This window comes from Dromiciops gliroides, chromosome 2 (genome assembly GCF_019393635.1).
Source record: "Dromiciops gliroides isolate mDroGli1 chromosome 2, mDroGli1.pri, whole genome shotgun sequence".
Lineage (NCBI taxonomy): Eukaryota > Metazoa > Chordata > Mammalia > Microbiotheria > Microbiotheriidae > Dromiciops > Dromiciops gliroides.
This window is the reverse complement of record NC_057862.1, coordinates 597,004,472-597,024,543: the sequence shown is the minus strand read 5'-3', so window position 1 is coordinate 597,024,543 and position 20,072 is coordinate 597,004,472.

The following is a 20,072-nucleotide window of genomic DNA, read 5'->3' as shown; positions in this document are numbered from 1 at the left end:
ATTAAAATATCAATAGGGCAGCTAGGTGCTGCAGTGGATAGAGCACTGGCCCTGGAGTCAGAAGGACCTGAGTCTAAATCCGGCCTCAGACACTTGACACTCCCTGGGCAAGTCACATAACCCCAATTGCCTCACCAAAAAAAAAAAAAGGAAAAAAAAAGGAATCAATATATCAAGCACAGTCCAGGAGCAAGAAATAAAAGCAACATATTATGTGAAGGTTCTAAGAAATGATTCTCTTGCACAGTTTTTCTTATGCATTTCTTATGGTGCTATCTATTTTATTTAAGGACCACAAATAAAATAACAAATTGTAATCCTGAAGAGGGTCCAGATGGGAATATCACAACTATTCAAACCTCCCAAAGATTCAGAATCAAGGGAACCGATTGGTTTCCTATATCATATGCCTAAATATTTCCCAGAACAATTTATCTCTACGTCTCTGACCCATGGATGAAACAACTGACTTTCTTGTCATGTTGTATTTCAATAGGTATAGCTAGCCTCCACTCAATCAACCTCTTTCATTATGACTATGATTATCATAGAAGATAACAAAAACAAACAAAAAAAGCAAACAAAATTTGTCTCCTTTCCACTATTAAAAATTTCCCTTAGAATTCAAGAAGGGGAAAATTTCATTTGGCCTAACATTTTTATCCAGATAAAATGAGGTTATTGAACCTTGAAAGGGAATAACTCATGAAAGGACAGCATGTAGCCTGGGGAAGGAAAGGTAAAATTTTCCCTTGATAAGCATGAGGGAAGTATAGATGTCTTATCTTAAGTTTAACATTTCTAAACCTGGATCCATAGTGTTCTACACACTCCATCCTCAATCTTTACACATACTTTGACCTTGGATCAATATTAAATGTTACCTCCTTAAAGACCTCTTTGTTCTCTTTATTAAGAAATGATCTTGGGGGTGGCTAGGTGACACAGTAGATAAAGCACTGGCCCTGGATTCAGGAGTACCTGAATTCAAATCCAGCTTCAGACACTTGATACATAGTAGCTGTGTGACCCTGGGCAAGTCACTTAACCCCCACTGCCCTGAAAAAAAAAAAAAAGAAAAAGAAATGATCTTGCTCTTTCTCTCTTCTAAACCTTTGGAGTATTTTTTCTGTCTTTAATAGAATATAATATAATTGAATAAAGATACTATTAACTGAAACATACCAATGTGATATTGTGTATGAAGACTTCCATTATCCCTTTATATAGATAAGCTTAATGATCTTAGAAAAACATGGAAATACTTGCTTGAAATAATGAAGAGTGAAATGAGAAGAAAGAGAGCATTGTATACAGTAACAGCAATATTTTTTAAGAAAGACTTGTAGTTAATAAGTTATTTTGACTATTACAAATATCTTAATTAAGTATCAAGAACACATGAAGAAAGATGCTATGCATCAAGAGAAAAAACTCATAAATAGAAGTAGGTATAGAATGATTGATTATATGTATGTATGTATGTACACACACACATTTATACCTATTTTTGTCTAATTGTAGCCATTTCTAAGGTGGAGGCGAATAGGGAAGAAAAAAATTAAATTAAATTTACATGGTAATTCTGTTGTATATTTGAAAGTAATAGCAAGTTGTACATAGTAAATTTGCAGTTTCATGTGTAATCATTTAAAAATATATATATATAGGTGGGGCAGCTAGGTGGCACAGTGGATAGAGCACCGGCCTTGAAGTTAGGAGGACCTGAGTTCAAATCCGACCTCAGACACTTAACGCTTACTAGCTGTGTGACCTTAGGCAAGTCACTCAACCCCAATCGTCTCACCAAAAAAAAAAAAAACAACAAACAAAAATATATATATATGTATATGTATAGGTATGGAAATGCTTGCTTTAGCCCATAAATTAAAAATTAAATATTGAATAACAGATTTAGTATCTCCAATCTTGAGAATCCACATAGTGCTTTCTATATTTATTATTACATTTATCACATTTCACATTTATAAATGTGCATAAACAAAATTTCTACCTCAATAAAATATCAGACTTAAGAGGTGAGAGGTTGTCTTACTGATTTTTATATTTTCATAGTCCCCAGAACAAAGCTTTGGGTATAGAAAAGGTTCAATAAATACTTAAAGAATTTCTATCTCTCTATCTATCTACCTACCTACCTACCTACCTACCTATTTATTGATCTGGGTTCATAATTTTGCAGAAGTTAAATTTTAAAAGGACCTTAGAAACCATTTTATGGACTTTAGAGATGATTTTATTTAAATGATAAGGAAAATTGAGATAACAACAACAAAAATAATAACTATAATAATCATACTTCTCATTTATATTGTACTTTGATTTTTACAAAAAAAAAAAACCTTAACATGTATTATGTTATTTTTGGCTAAGTGATTTTTCCCAAATCCATTGATACTAAATCTAATGTTCTTTTTGCAAGATCACACTTGCTTTCTCTTTTCCCCCATCCACTTAAAGTCCAATACTGAAGGCATCTCTAAAGAAGGAATTCTTAATCTGTTTTCTCTAATTTTCTGTATAGATATCAACATCTAAATAATTGTATTTGTATTTATGTCACCTATATACAAATAAATCTAAATTTATGTCATGTATATAGACACACATACATTTATTTGGAGAGTCTATAGCTTTCTATGTGTGTGTATTTATAGCTACTAATTATATTGAAAGTTCTATATACCTAGGGATATGTATATATGTGTGTATTAATATATGCATATATATGTACATATGTATATTTATATATACATTATGCACACAGATGTATATTTAATCTTTCAATGTAATTTCTAGATATGGATATAGAGTCAAAGACAGGCATATAAATATGAATATAGAAAGGTATATATATATATATAGAAGGTAATATAGGTATACATATACTTATATATATATACACATATTGTATGTTTATAGCACTTTCAATATGATTGATTTCCTTTGTAATCAAGTCAAAATACCAGAATTTATTAAGTGCTTACCATATTAGATGGGTATCCATGTGGTGTAATGGATAGAGTGTTGAGCCTGGAGTCAACTTATCTTTGTGAGTTCACATCTGGCCTCAGACACTTATTAGCTATTTGATCCTGAACAGTCACTTAACTATGTTTCCTGTTTCCTCAAATATAAAATGAGCTGATGAAGAAAATGGCAAACCACTCTCTTTTCAAGGAAAACCCCAAATGAGGTCACAACACATCTTACATGATTGAAATGACTGAACATAATCATCATCAACAACAGTGACAACATCACAACCACAACCACAAGTATATTCCATACAATTTATTAAATACTAGGGACAAAAATCAAGACAAAAATAAATCACTTATTTCAAGAACCTCACATCAAATGGGGGAGACAACATGAAGATAACTATATACACCAAATATAAATCCAGGATAAACTGGAGATAGTCAACAGAGCTAAGACACCATCATAAAAAGGGGTACTTAGGTTTCACCTAATTGCCAAAGGTTTACACAACATACAAGCCATGTTTAAGAACTTCTTTCCTAAAGAATGCTTTCTAGGGTGATTAATTTGAACCTTATGGACAGCTGGGGACATCATGTACAGAAAAGATAGAGGATTGGGAAACATTATTTGGATTGACTATCAATTGTTTTATTCCCAAGGGAAGGTAAGTAGTTCTTACATTACATTTTTTCAAAGGTATCCATTAAATGAATAATTTGAAGAAAGTTCTTCAGGGAACCCCAAACCAGAGATGAGATAATACATCTCTCCAATTCTTTATAGAGGTAGAAGAATGAGTTTGCAACATAGAAAATAATGTCTGTTGATTTATAGGTTAATTTTCTGGAACTATTTTTTTTCCATTTTTAAAGTTTGTGATCTTTATAAAAACAGAAGGCTGTGGTTTGAGAGGAGCAGGAATTTTATACACACACACACACGTATATATGTATATATGTGTACATATGCATATATGTATGATGTGAACATAAAACAGTTGGAAAAGTAAGTTCTTAAATGAAATACTTGAAATTAAAGCCATAGTACTCAGAATACTAAGCTAGTTGGCACAGTGGATAAAGTACTGTTCCTAGATTCAGGATGACCTGAGTTCAAATCTCACCTCACATACTTATTGGTTATGTGACCTGGGAAATCCATATTTACTTAAGCACATTGGGGCCATCTCCAATCATCCTGGTGTATGTCTTGCCACTGGACCCAGCTGGCTCTGGAGGAGAGAGTGAGGTTGGTGACCTTGTACAGCTCTCACTTGAATCCAATTCACTGCAAGTCATGACATCACTCAATGTCATGGTCCTCCTTGAGAATGAAATACAAACAACAACAACAACAAGCTCCACAAAAGTGGAAGTGCCACATCCTATAACTGCTTATTATCTCTAGTTACAGAAAGAGAAAATTTTATGCCCTTCAGTTTTCTTCTTGGTGGCTGTCAGAGCCTCCCCTGTGAGCAAGAATTCAGAAAGTATCCAGGATGCATTGGGGTGTGAAGAATCACCAGGCTCTATATTCAGATCACCTCTTTATCTCAGGAACCAACAAGGGACCACACAATGTAATAAGAAGGAGAGTGAAATCTGGCTTTCAGGATGTCTTCATATTGCACTACTTGTGAGGAATGATGGTTGGAAACTTGAGTAAAAAATCCTGTGATCAGACTAGGCTTTTTCTTACTTTCTCAGACTTGAGGATAATTAATGTCAGCCTGTATTTTATTGAGGAAACTGGACAGATAGTTACTGTCCAAGGAGTCCAGGTGCTGAAAGAATGAGTGATGGTGGTTCTGTCCATAGACTACTTGGCACAATCTTTTAACTCCTTTCCATTAACCTGGAAATCCACAGAGGGCTTGTTGTGGGATAGGTGATAGAATGCTGTGGAAGGTGAATAGCTCCAAAGGAGAGGAGCAAGCTTACCCAAAGAAGCTATTAAATTGGCAAAGCCAGTGAAAATTACTAATCATAGTTTAATGGGAGCCATCAAATGTATGATTCTCCTAAGTGTCCAACCATTTTAGGTGACTTCACTGGATATAAGAGTTTGAAAAAAATAACAAAGATAGATATAGACATATTAATATAATATATATAGTGCATATCTATAAGAAACATGCACACATATATATATACTACATATGTATATATGTGTGTATACACACACCTACATAGCATTGTTTGTAATATACATGCATTTGATTAATTCTCCTCAAAAAATACATTTGCCTCTTCCTACCCAACCCTCCTAGAGTCATTATGAAATAATATTATTGCTCAGAATCAATCATCAAATGTTTACTGATCTTTCCAGGGACGCTTTTGTATAAGACATTGTATGTGTGATGGGAAGGTAAACAAGCTATAAGAAAAAGATACCTATCCTCAAGCATCTTAGAATTTAATTAAGGAGAGTAAAAATATGCAATATGAAAATATGTCACAATAAAATTTATGAAATACTAAGTGCAAAATTAGGAGTACAAATAATAAATTCAGAAGAAAGAAGAGTGTACACAATCAGAACAAGTATTGCAAAGGTTTCAGAAGTTGAGCTGGGCCCTGAGGGCTAAATAAAATGAGAAAAGAAAAGAGTATTCCGTATTCTTAGTAAAATTATGAAGAAAGGAATGAAGGAGTGAAGGTAGGAAGGAAGCAAGGAAAGAAAGAAGGAAGCAAGCAAGGAAGGAAAGGGACATATGGAGGGATGAAACAAGGATGAAAGGAAGTAAAGGAGGGAAGCAAAAAAGGGAAGGAAGGAAGAAGAGAATGGAGAGAGAAGCGAGGAGAGAAGGGAGGAAAAAAGAATAAAAAGGAGAGAAGGAGGAAGAAAAGCAGATAGGAAATGATGGAGGGAAAGAAGGAAGGAGGAGGGTAAGGAGAGAAAGAAGATGGGAAGGTAGGAAGGAGAGAAGGAAAGGGAAAGGGAAGGAAAGAAAGAAGGAAGGAGGAAGAGAATAAAAGAGAGGAGAGATTGAGGAGGGAAGAAGAAAGGAAAGAATGAATGTACCAAACTTGGGTCTTTGAAGTGTTTTGGTTTTGTTTTGCTTGTTTTCCATTGCCAAAATCCCTTTAATTTTAGTTATTTTGATTTTCTTGCCACAACAACATTCCAATTTCATGTCATAGAATTCTCTCTCCTGACCTTTAATACCAAGATGGCCCATCATGGTATAACAGTGACTGTAGTTTCTTGAAGGCAATGCTAGCAGAGGATGAACTCTGATAGGTTGTAGTGTGGTATAAGTGTTTGCATTTTGGATTTTTTAATTAAACTTTAGTTTCTCAGTTGTTCTCAGGTATTCCCTCTCATGTACTGTTGGTTTCCTTCTTCATTTTCTTACTTCTCCTCTTTCTGCTACTAAATAAACACTTGAGTCTGGGCTGTTATTCTCCTCAGAATTTTCAAATAGGGGAAGTATGCCTTGGGAAGGTAATATCCCTGCATGAGCTTGGTTTCCATTCTCCTTTTCTTAGGTTCTGAGCATGCCCTGTCTTCTGCTTTTACCATCTCTGTTTCCTTCTCAAGTTTGGGCAAAATCAGCATCTGTCAATATTTATGGACTCACTCCAAGTCACTGACATGATTAATATAAGCGTGTTCAGAGTCAAAAGTCTGTATGTTTGCTTGCCTACCTAGCATTGAGAAATGGATTGGTGGTGGGAATATCAATTGTGAGTTTTCAGACTCTTTAATGTTAGCCAGGCCAGCTTAGCACAGTTGATAGAGGGCTAATTTAGAGTGAGGAAAACTGAATTGCATCCTGCTTTTGGCACCTTCAAGTTGTGAGACCCTAAGAAAGCCACTTTATCTTTTACCCTCAGTTTCCTTATCTACAAATTGACTATTGCCAGTACACTACCTTTCAAAACATATATGGATCCAATATGATGAAAAATGTAAAGCACTTTACAAACCTTACAATATTATATAAATGTTAACTGCTCTATTTTTTTTCTTTTTACTTTTTATGCTTTTTGTCTTCTTATAGTGTGGATTCAGCTTTAATTACCCTAATCTAGAACACAATGGTGGAATCTTTCTGAACTTTTTATGTTGCCACAGTTTGAGGAAAGCAAACCCTTTACTACCTTTAGAATTATATAATCTAGTTATTAAATGGAATCTTTCTTACCAACTAGGAATATTATGTTCTCAACTCCCCTTTGTCTACTGAACTCCTGTTTTCAAACACAGTCACCAGTTGTTTGTATGCTTATTCCAAGCTAATAAGGGCCTGGGATAACTTAGAAGTTTTCTCCCTGAGAATCAAAACAAAAGGATGGACAGACCTAAGAACTAAGGGGAGATTATTACATTAGGTGTGGTTACTACTTGAGCTGGATAGAGCCCAGGGACAGAGATGACTCCAGAAGTTAGGACCACCACCCCTCATTCAAGCTTTCCCCACCCCACCCCAAAAGAAACTTTCCATTGTCAGGTGGTCACCACATCTATCCTCTAAAAAATATTTTGCTTTCTTCTGTTCTCTGAGGTGAAAGATGTCTCTAAACCATCTTCTCCCCCTTGAGGCTGTCTTCTTCCTCTTATTCACTTTCTCTAGTGATCAAATAAATGAACATTTTAATCCTAATTGGACTGGGTGCAAAATTGTAATTCTTTACAGAGGAATACCTAAGGATCCTCACAACGTCCCCTGACACAAGTATTCTCTCAATACTTTGTAGTTATTTTTTAACTCCTCCTAGTACATAGTCTCCCACTCTCTTTTTTCTTCATTTTCTTTCTACATTCTTATGTTAATGATTAGTGGCTATGGTAAAGTGATAAAAACATAATTCATATCAACTTTCCTGAATCAGCAGCTCTTTTAATTCTAATTCTGTTTCAGTCTTTCTATCTCCATATATTGTTCTGTCTCATTTCTTTATAATGGCATTCCCACTGAAATGAATGTTCACTCAGGTCTCATTTAGAACAATTTTTCAAGTTGTTTTCTAAAACTTCAATTCTCTGGCCTGCTGCCTCTGTCTGATTCAGCTTCAAAGCTGAGTCTTCATACCAAATTTAGCTCTTTTCATGGACTATACCCTCAGGGGCAAGCTGTGCTACTTCTCTGAGGCCAATTCTGCCCTTAACCTAAAGTCAATAGTCATTGTCTGGAAGCACCTCAGAACACACTTTGGCTGTCTTTTTTTCTTCCTTGGCATTACACATGGCTCTAATATGAATTTTTTTGCCTTGAATGTGTATTGAAGTCTTGAGGGACATGTCCAATAAAGGGCATTTTAAATAACCAAAATAATTTGTCATCTTTAAATAACCATGGAATATGTGTCTATGTAACTTTTCTTTAATCTTTTCTTAGAAATTGGTTCATTTCATAGCATTTCAGTGAAGAAAGTCTGATTTTCTCATTTCCCGTACTACGAATAAATGTGAGATTTAAAAAAATAAAGTAATATAGCTTTTAACAAAAAATCAAATTGAATACATCTAATTAAAATGTTGATATAAATATTATTGAGTTTATTTTTGCATATCTATCTATCTATAATCTATCTATCTATCTTTTTTTTTTCAGGGCAATGAGGGTTAAGTGACTTGCCCAGGGTCACACAGCTAGTAAGTGTCAAGTGTCCGAGGCCGGATTTGAACTCAGGTACTCCTGAATCCAGGGCCGGTGCTTTACCACTGCGCCATCTAGCTGCCCCCCTCTATCTATCTTGATATCCATTATATCAGTTTCACATTCATCCTCATTTTGTAATGGAACTTGAAGCAAAGACTATTAGCTTAATTCAAGGTTATGCTTCTTTAAAATATTTAGCTAATTTGGTTTTATTGTGACATTAACCTTAGTTATCTGGCCTACTGCCTCTGTCCTATTTAGCTTTTTTTCTTTGGGGGGGGCAGGGAAATGAAGGTTAAGTGACTTGCCCAATGTCACACAGCTTGTAAGTGTCAAGTGTGTGAGGCTGGATTTGAACTCAGGTCCTCCTGAATCTAGGGCTGGTGTTTTATGCATTACACCACCTCACTGCCCCCCACCCACACCCACACCATGTAGCTTTAAAGCAATTTCTCCATTCCAAATGTAGCTTCTTCCATGGAAATTAACTTCAGGGACTTTTTTCCAAAAGAGGATGGAAAATATATTGGAAGTGGAGGTGTCTTTTTCATGGAAAATCACCCTTTTCATCAACCAAAACTGTTATTCAATGAGGTCTGTTTCAGATTGAAAGGCATTTACAAAAGAATTATAGGAAATTGAATGCTGTCAATAGTTTGAAATAAGGTGAAGTAGGTAAAACCCAAGGTTATCATTTGAAGAGAGATAAAGATATCTCTGTCATAAGGTCCTTCTTCCCAGCCCCTTCCAAACTGCATCTCATTTGGTAGAGAACTTTTTATTTACTTGGATTAAATTCAAATTAACTTGCAAATATATATGTATACATTTTTTTACTTGAGGCAATTGGGGTTAAGTGACTTGCCCAAGGTCATATAGCTAGTAAATGTCAAGGGGCTAATGCTGGATTTGAACTCAGTTCCTCCTGACTCCCAGGCCAGTGCTCTATCCACTGCACCACCTAGCTTCCCCTTGGCAAATATTTAAGTGCCTACCAAATGTACTATCAAACACTGAAGAATACAGAAGCAAAAACTAAACAGTTTTAAGCACAAGGAACTTACATTCTACAGAAGGAGTGTAATGTGTTGTGTGCCTAGATATTTTTGCATAGGTACCTGAAAATTGGAAGAGAAGGAGGAAGTAGGAGAAAGGAAACCTCAGATAAAGGAGGGAGATGTCACCAGCCACTCTGTCTCTCTGTCTCTTTCTCTCTATCTCCCCTTCTTTCCCTCTTCCACTCCTCCCTTTGAATGCTGAGTCAAGGAAGGCATGGGGATGAATTAGATTGATATGAACCAAGGTAAATCCAGAATTATGATACGAACCATCTGAGAAGGCTTCTCAGAGATAAAAGAGAAGAGTTTAGAGTTTTTGATAGGATCCGCAGTTTCTTTTTTAAAAAAATATGTTTAATTTATTTCATTATTTTCCCCAAACTTATAAAAATTATCATTTTATAATTCATATAAATTATAATTCTAAATTTTTGTAATTCCAAATTCTCTTCCTCCTTTCCATGCTTCCTTGAGATGGTAAGCAGTTTGATTTAGATCATGCCTTAGAAGTCATGAAAAACATTTCCATAGTTTCAAAAGAAAACACAAACAAGAAAATAAAACAAAGAAAATTTAAAAGCAAAAAATGAATAAAAAATAAAAAAATATGCTTCAATCTGCATTCAGATGTCATCAGCTATCTCTTTGAAGGCAAAGGGAATTTTTCATCATGGGCTTTTTGAATTATCTTTTGCACTTGATCATCCTTATATTATTGCTATTATGGTATATAGTGTCTTCCTGGTTCTACTCATTTCACTTTGCATCAATTTATTTCCCTTCCCAGATTTTTCTTTTTCTGAAAGCACCTTGCTTGTCATTTCTCTTGGCAGAATGTGGTGTTGCATCACTATCAAATACCACAATTTGTTCAGTAATTCACCAATTGATAGAAATTCCCTTGATTTACAATCCTTTGCTACCACAAAAAAGAGCTCCTATGTCTATTTCTGTACAAATAGGTTTTCTCCCCCTTTCTTTGATCTCTTTGGGATATAGACATAGTACTGGTATTGCTCGATCAAAGGATATGCATAGTTTTATAGCTCTTTGGGCATGGTTCTAAATTGTTCTCCAAAATGATTGTACTGGTTCACAACACCACCAATAGTGTGTGAGTGTCCCAAATTTTCCACATCTCCCCTAACATTTGTCATTTCCCTTTTTTCTCATATTAGCCAATGTGATGGGTGGTTCATCAGAGTTCCTGTAATTTGAATTTCAATAATCAATAGTGATTTAGAGTATGTTTATGTGCCTATTCATAGCTTTGATTTCTTCTTCTGAAAGCTGACTTCATATCCTTTATCCTTTGGCCATTTATCAATTAGGGAATGATTCCTCCCTCTCTCTCTCTCTCTCTCTCTCTCTCTATATATATATATATATATATATGTAAATGTATATCTATATGTATAGATATAGATATAGATATGCACATACACATACACACATACATATGAATATATACATATATATAAACATACATACATACATACACACATAAACACACATTATATATATACATATACACACACATATAAAGTTGGTTTAGTTCCCTATATATTTATATATTTGAGAAGTTTACTGTAAAACCTTTCTTTTTGAGTTTCTGTTTTTTGTTTTAATTTTAGCTGCATTAGTTTTGTTTGTGAAAAACTTTTTTTTAATTTCACACAATTGAAATCACGTTTTTTTAAACTTTCTGTGATCTTCTCTGTCTCTTACTTGGTCATGAAATCTTCCTTTAGCTATTGATCTGATAGGTACATTTTTCCATGTTCCTGTAATTCACATCCTATCTTTTATGTCTAAATTTTTTATCCATTTGACCTTATCTCAGTCAAGATGTGAGATGAAATTCTATGCCTATTTCTCAAACTGCTGTCCAGTTTTATCAACAATTTTTGTGAAGTGTTGACTTCTTACCTCAAAAGTCTGAATTTTGGTTTTATCAAAGTATAGACTACTATAGTCATTTACTACTGTGTATTTGTATGCTTAATCTATTCCACTGATATACCACTCTATTTCTTAGTCAGTAACAGATTGTTTCCCTATCCTTTTTAGTACAGTTAAAAATCTGGAACTGATAGTCACTTTCCTTAACCTTTTTTCTCCCATTAATTCCCTTGATATTCTTGAATTTTTTTTTCTTCCAGATGAACTTTATTACTAATTTTTCAAGCTTTTAGAATAATTATTTGGTAGTTTTATTGTTATGACACTGAATAAGTCAATTAACTTAAGTAATTTTTTTTCATTTTTATTATATTGGTATGGCCTATCCATGAGTAACTAATATCTCTTGAATTGTTTAGATATGTTTTTATTTATGTGAAAAGTGTTTTGTAATTATATTTGTATAATCCCTGAGTTTAACTTGGCAGGTAGCTTTCCAAGTACTTAATATTGTCTGCAATGATGTTAAGTAGAATTTCTCTATCTCTTGGTCTTGGGTTTTGTTTGTAGCATTTAGAAATGCTAATGATTTATGTGGGTTAATTTCATATGCTATAATTTGCCTAAAGTGTTTAATTTTCAACTATTTTTTTAGCTGATTTTCTAAGGTGCTCAAAGTATAGCATTATATCATCTACAAAGACTGATGTTTCTTTGCTCATTTCCTATTTTTTCTCTGTTGTGGTTTGATTTTGAATTCTTTTTTTTACTCTTTCCAGGAATTTTTGTTGGGTTTGTGTCAAATTCACTTTTTTTTTTCCTTTGAGGCTATGCTTTTTGTTGTTTGACTTTATTGTCTTCTTCTAGCTTGTGTCTTGATCTTTCCTGTCACCACAGTAAATATTTATGGTCAAGTTCTTTTTGGTTTGTTTGTTCATTTCTCTATCCCATTTCTATTTGTTTAACTTTATGTTAAAGTTCTGTTCTTAGCATGGCAGGAAAAGTCACTGTTTCAAACTATAGACTTTTTCAAATTCCTATTTTCCAAGCTAGTTTTGAATGTTTTTGTGCTCCCAAGGGTAAGGTGCTTACCTGGGGTAAGGTGAAGGGACCCTGATCCCTTTTGAACAAAGGTAATACTTCTCCTCAGGGATTCCACTCCCATTTCACTTAAAGTATTCCAGTCTTCCCCTGAACTATGACCCAAGAGTGAATATTGGCAATGAAGTTTTCAAATATCATCTGGTCCTATTGCAGCATTATAACAGGGATCTTCTGCAATATCTTTCCAACTAGTCACCAGATCCTCCTTCTACTTAAGTCTTGACAGCTCCCAAAGCTGCTGTTGCTGCTTAATGACAATTAAGTGGATGGAAACAAATAAGATATCCAAAATGATATAATGGATACTGAAACAGGAGAAAGCAGTCCAAGACATGGTTTGGGGGGGTTGTGTATGTACATCAATGAGGCAGGAAATGGATGACAAACTGGCAATAGATACAAAGGAGTTGTAATCAAGTGAAGGGAACCAGGAAAAAGTAGTAGCATCAAAGACGAAGAGAGATTTGTCAAGAGGAAGTCCTGGTCAACAGTGCTCAAACCTCTAAGTAGGATGAGAAATGAGAAAAGTCCAAAAGATTTAGCAAGGAAGAGGTCATTGGTAACTTCACTGAGAGCTATAGGTAGAGTGTTGATATTAGAAGCTATGTTTCAAGCAATGTGTGTGTGGTATGGAGAGGAGGAGAGAGAGAGAGAGAGAGAGAGAGAGAGAGAGAGAGAGAGAGAGAGAGAGAGAGAGAGAGAGAGAGAAGAGGGCAGGTAAAAATGTTAAAAGAATTCTATTTTTAAGGTTGGCAGTGACCTTAAATTTTATCTAATCTAGCTCCATTATTTTACAAATGAGGAATTCGGCACAAGGAAGTTAATTATCTTTCTCACACTCAGCAAGGTCTTATATACAAAGGCAAGGAGTATAACATATTTGCTCCAGCTCTAAATCTAGTACCTTTTCTATTTAAAGTATGGAAAAAGTGAGATATAGGGACATTTTTCACAGTAATATAGGAAGCAAAATGATATAATGAAAGGAGGTTAGAGATAATATTGGGGACTTGAAGAGAGAAAGAAATTCCAAAAAGCTTCTTTGAGCTTCTTTCCCATAGTGAGACAATCAGAAATAAATTAAAAACAAAAACAAAACTTTTCCTTGGGTGATAGCACAGTTGAGGTTATAGTTGGAAAGGACCTTAAATATCAATAACTTCAACCCTATCCCCCCTACAATCATAGCAGCTTTATTATAGCTGATTCAGATAAATATTTTTTTCTTTTTAAATCCCCCTTTATCTCTCTCTCTCTCTCTCTCTCTCTCTCTCTCTCTCTCTCTCTCTCTCTCTCTCTCCCCCTTTCCCTCTGAGTGCTGAGTCAGTGAAGGCATGGGGATGAATTAGAATTGGTATGAACCAGGATAATCTATTTATCAATGAAAATAAGTTTAAAAATGCCTGGGTTGGACATTGAGGCCATGAGGATTTTTTTCCCCTTCTCTAAATGTCAAGGTGAAAAATTTAAAAACTGCATAAACAGAGGAAGTAACTCAACCAGATTCCACTTTCTCTGATTAGTGATGTAGAAGAATGCATGAACAAGATTCCCATTTTTCCTATTTTCTAGAGAAACCACAAGAGGAATGGACTTGAATCATTTGGAAAAGAAGCTGCTTAGCTTGATACTAATCTGGCATGTAAGAGTTTGGAAAGGTGTAGGCTAAGTGGGAGCCCACAGACAATTTGCCTACAAGCACACCCCTTGAGGGTCATCCACCCCAGGGGTAGAGAAGGTATCAGCATTACCATTACTTTGATGTTTGTGATCATGTTTTCCCACTTACTAGAAGGGGTTCTGGAGAGTGCAGGCACCCTTTCTCCTGGCACACATTGTCCCTTTACAGAGACAGGATAAGGTGGGTATTCAGGAATCTGATAGAGACCCTACTCCCATCAAGCTTAAAGGCAGATGCTATCAGCTGAGCTCAGGGAGAACAGAAACATCCCAAGTAGAAGAAATTCAAAAGCTCACTTAATCTAGTTTTCCACATGTCTACAGAAAGTCAAAGCTGGACCTCAACATCCTGACCACTGGAGTTTTAAGCACAAGGTATACAAAATGCGATCTCAAGGGCTGACTTGTGGCAGCCATGAATTAGTAGAGATATTGATTTTTGATCCTTTGTTGCCTGCTCTTCATATTTTTGAGAAACATAATTCACCAAAAAACATTAGGGAAGACTCCAAAATTATTAGCTTCATTGCTGTGAATGTGCTGTGAATCTGTTGCCATTTCCCATTGCAAGGAAGGACAGTGAACCTAGGGACCAAGAGAAAGCTAAGAAGTCAAGCAATATAGACAAAATCCCTGCAAGACACAGGAAAAACAAACAAAGAAAAAAAAACCACCATACTGGTGTTAAGGATTTGGCCATGGGATTTTGTACCTTTCTGGTGAGAAAATACTTCCAGTGAATTCAGTAGTACCCCAGAATCAACACTTGTGAGAACTGAAAGATTTGGTTTGAGCAATATTCCTTTGTGGCACCAAAAAATAGTAACCAAAAACTTCCTCTGAGTATCCAGAACCCTAGGCTTTATTTCCAATATGGTATAATCAGCCCCATATTTTTGATTGAGTCTATACAGGCCCATATTTCTCTTACTTTCCAAACCCTGATGTTATCTATTATGATCTCTCCACAGTTATCACTAACCCTCAGTATTTTAATAGATACTCCAGAAAGACACAAATATAAAATAGACTGCATAATTTATATGGATCTACTTAATATTCTTCCCTGTTTGATGAGAACTGAAGAGGAAATAAAATCCTTAAATAAACCAATATTAGAAAAAGAAATTGAACAAGCCATTAATGCACTGGGTTTACAGATGAATTTTACCGAACATTTAACGAACAATTAATTCCAAGATTATACAAATTATTTGGAAAAATAGGTGAAGAAGGAGTTCTACAAAATTCATTTTATGACACAAATATGGTGGTGATACCAAAACCAGGCAAAGCAAAAACAGAGAAAGAAAATTATAGACCAATGTCCCTAATGAATATTGATGCTAAAATCTTAAATAAGATATTAGCAAGGAGATTACAGCAAGTGATCACCAGGATAATACACTATGACCAGGTGGGATTTATACCAGGAATGCAGGGCTGGTTCAACATTAGGAAAACTATTAACATAATCAACCACATCAATAAGAAAACCAACCAAAATCATATGATTATCTCAATAGATGCAGAGAAAGCTTTTGACAAAATACAGTACCCATTCCTAATAAAAACACTAGAGAGCTTAGGAATAGGTGGAACTTTCCTTAAAATAATAAACAGTATCTACCTAAAAACATCAGCAAGTATTATATGCAATGGAGATAAATTAGAGGCCTTCCCAATAAGCTCAGGGGTGAAAGAGGGATGTCCATTATCACCCCTATTATTTAATATTGTCCTAGAAATGTTAGCTTTAGCAATCAGAGAAGAGAAAGGAATTAAAGGAATAAGAATAGGCAAGGAGGAAACAAAACTATCACTCTTTGCAGATGATATGATGGTATACTTTAAGAATCCTAGAGAATCAACTCAAAAAGTACTTGAAACAATTAACAACTTTAGCAAAGTAGCAGGATATAAAATAAACCCACATAAATCATCAGCATTTCTATACATGACCAACAATGTCCAGCAGCAAGAGATAGAAAGAGAAATTCCATTCAAAGTACCGGTAGATAATATGAAATACCTGGGAGTCTACTTGCCAAGACAAACCCAGGAACTCTATGAACACAACTACCAAACACTCTTCACACAAATCAAATCAGATCTAAATGATTGGAAAGATATCAATTGCTCATGGATAGGCAGAGCTAATATAGTAAACATGACAATACTACTTAAAATAATTTACTTATTCAGTGCCATACCAATCAGACTACCTAAAAATTATTTTATACAGCTAGAAAAAATAATAATAAAATTCATCTGGAAAAAACCAAAAAATCAAGAATATCCAGGGAAATAATGAAAAAAAATTCTCAGGAAGGTGGGTTAGTGGTACCAAACCTGGAGCTTTACTATAAAGCAGCGCTCATCAAAACTATCTGGTACTGGCTAAGAAATAGAGTAGAGGATCAATGGAATAGGCTAGGCACAGGAAATGCAGTAGTAAATGACATTAGTAATGTAATGTTTGATAAACCCAAAGACTCCAGCTTCTGGGATAGGAACTCAATATTTGACAAAAACTGCTGGGAAAACTAGAAGATAGTATGGCAGAAATTAGGCATAGACCAACATCTGACACCTTATACTAAAATAAGGTCAAAATGGAGACATAATTTAGACATAAGAGGTGATACCATAGGTAAATTAGGAGAGAAAGGAATAGTATACCAATCAGATCTTTGGAAAGGAAAACAGTTTATGACCAAACAAGAGATTAAGTAAATTATAAAATGAAAAATGGATGATTTTGATTACATTAATTTAAAAAAATTTTATACAAACAGAAGCAATGCATCCAAAATTAGAAGGGAGGCAGAAAGCTGGGAAACAATTTTTATGGCCAGTACTTCTGATAAAGGCCTCATTTCTAAAATATATAGGGAACTAAATCAAATTTATAAGAATTCAAGTCATTCCCCAATTGAGAAATGGTCAAAGGATATGAATAGGCAGTTTTCTGATGAAGAAACCAAAGCTATCTATTCCCATATGAAAAAATTCCCTAAATCTCTAATGATTAGAGAGATGCAAATTAAAACAACTCTGAGGTACCACCTGACACCTATCAGATTGGCTAAAATGACAAAAAAAGGAAAATAATAAATGTTGGAGAAGCTGTGGAAAAATTGGAACACTAATGCATTGTTGGTGGAGCTGTGAACTGATCTAACCATTCTGGAGAGAAATTTGGAATTATACCTAAAGGGCAATAAAGCTGTGCATACCCTTTGACCCAGCAATACCACTTTTGGGTCTTTCTCCCAAAGAGATTGTGGAAAGGGGAGAGGGACCCACATGTACAAAAATATTTATAGCTGCTCTTTATGTGGTGGCAAGGAATTGGAAGTTGAGGGGATGCCCATCAATTGGGGAATGGCTAGACAAGTTGTGGTATATGAATACAATGGAATACAATTGTGCTGTAAGAAACGATGAGCAAGAGGAGTTCAGAGAAATCTGGAGGGTCTTGTGTGGGCTGATGATGAGTGAGATGAGCAGAATGAGAAGAACATTGTATACAGTATCATCAACATTGAGTGTTGATCTACTGTGATGGACTATATTCTTACCAATGCAATGGTATAGAAGAGTTCCAGGGATCTCCAAATCCAGGGGAAAAAAAGAACTGTGCAGTATAGATGCTGATTGAACCATACTATTTCTTTTGTTTTGGGTGCTCATGTTTTTCTATTTTGAGGTTTTTTTTGTCATTGCTCTGATTTTTCTCTTATAACGTGACTAATGCAAAAATATGTTTAATGTTATTTTATATATATATATATATATATATATATATAAAACCTATATCAGATTACCTGCTGTCTAGGGGAGGGGGGGAGGGAGGGGAGGGAGGGAGAAAAATCTGAAATTGGAAAGCTTGTATAAACAAAAATTGAGAACTATCTTTACATGTAATGGGGAAAAATAAAATACTTTATTAATTATTTTTTTTAAATTAAAACAAAACAAAAAAACATCAAAGTTATTCAGAACAGGGAGATGGAAGAAGAGATCTATTCAGGTTCCTTATACTCAACACTAATAGTTTCAGTTTGTACCTAGAGAGCCTGAGAAAGCAATTAAAGAGTAGGAAAAGCATATTTCTGGTGACCCTGATTGGAATCCATAAGCTCAATGACTTGGCCAAAGACAACACGGAGACTTTAAGACTTGGGGGAGGAGGGGAGAGGGAGTATTCTGTTGTGCTACAGCAGTGGACCCTAAATCCCACTGACTGACCTGAGCTGCAATTTGAACTTTCTCTCACCCAAGTCCCTTAGCCACCGTGGAAAGGAGTCTGAAACCATTGCCTATCACAAGAGGACATCATTGGATAACAGGGAAATAATGAGTACAATCTATCATGTTACCTCAATTACCAGAAAGCTAAAACCAAGAATAATATTTTTCCTCTAAGAATGAGAAAATTCATCTACATACATGTGACCTGGATTTGCTTACAGTAAAAGGAACCCTTGGCATAAAGGCACTGGTCTACAATGTGCCAATGTGGGACAATGAAACATTCCTCAAAGGAATGAAGCAATAGTGCAGGTCAAGTCTCTGCTGCTTTTTAGTAGGGTGAACCCAAGCAGGGTTACTTGACTGCTGACTTCAGTTTCCTTTTATCTAACTCATACTGCCTACCTCACAGGGTTGTTGTAAGTATTGACTTTAGATGATATATGGGAAATGACTTTCTACCATTAGGCTATATATGAATGTGTGCAAATAAATACAGACTGTTCTGTGTTCATCACACTTTTGCTTTTTATATAATTTTAATTCTATACTTTGTTGTCATTTTGTCTCTTCCTAATAGATATGAGATCCTCAAAATTCAGAAGTTGTTATATATTTATCTTTATTTCTCCATGTATATCAGAGTACCTTATAGTATGTACATTATAGATGTTTGTTGAGTTGGAATGATTAAAATAATGAAAAAATTATATAAAAATACCTTGGTAAATTGGGGGTGGAGCCATAATATGAGCTCTCAATATTACCTTACAAAAGGTAATGATAGAATGTTAAATTAGAACTTTAAATTAATGCCTCAAATCACCTTTTGGAGCAACAAAAACCAAACAAAGGTTAGGGTGAGAGATTTTTCTGGCCTAAAAAAACTTAAGAGGTCATCAGGAGAAGTTTGTGACACTGAAATGGATGCCTATCTGGAGAACACATATGTGGTGGCAGCAACAGTGGCCACAGAAACCATAGCTTTGGGAGTTTCAAGATCAGAGGCTGTAAAAATTTCGAAAACTTGTCATAAAGAAATTACAAGGAATGTTTTGCTGGCACTGGGTACAGATGGTACTGATTGATAACTCTATTCCCCATAAATAGTTCTGGGTTGCAGTTCCAGGGTAAAGAGGACAGCTGGGAGTCAGTCATAAGGAAGCACAGGCCCTGATCACAATTTCAAGTCAAAGAAAAGCACTACTGCTTGTGACTGCAGGGACCAGGGGCCCTTTCTGGGTTAAGACCAGATTTCATACTAGGAGAGCAGTGACCACAACTCTCCCTACATTACTTTAGAAGCACGAAAAATTACAAACCCTCAGAATTAGCTCTGAAAATAGCAACACAAGAAAGCCTGAAATTTGGCACAGTGCAATCCCTTCCTGAGGGGAACAGAGCCCAACTTTAATATATGGTTCAAAGTCAATAAATGTTCTTGAAAATAA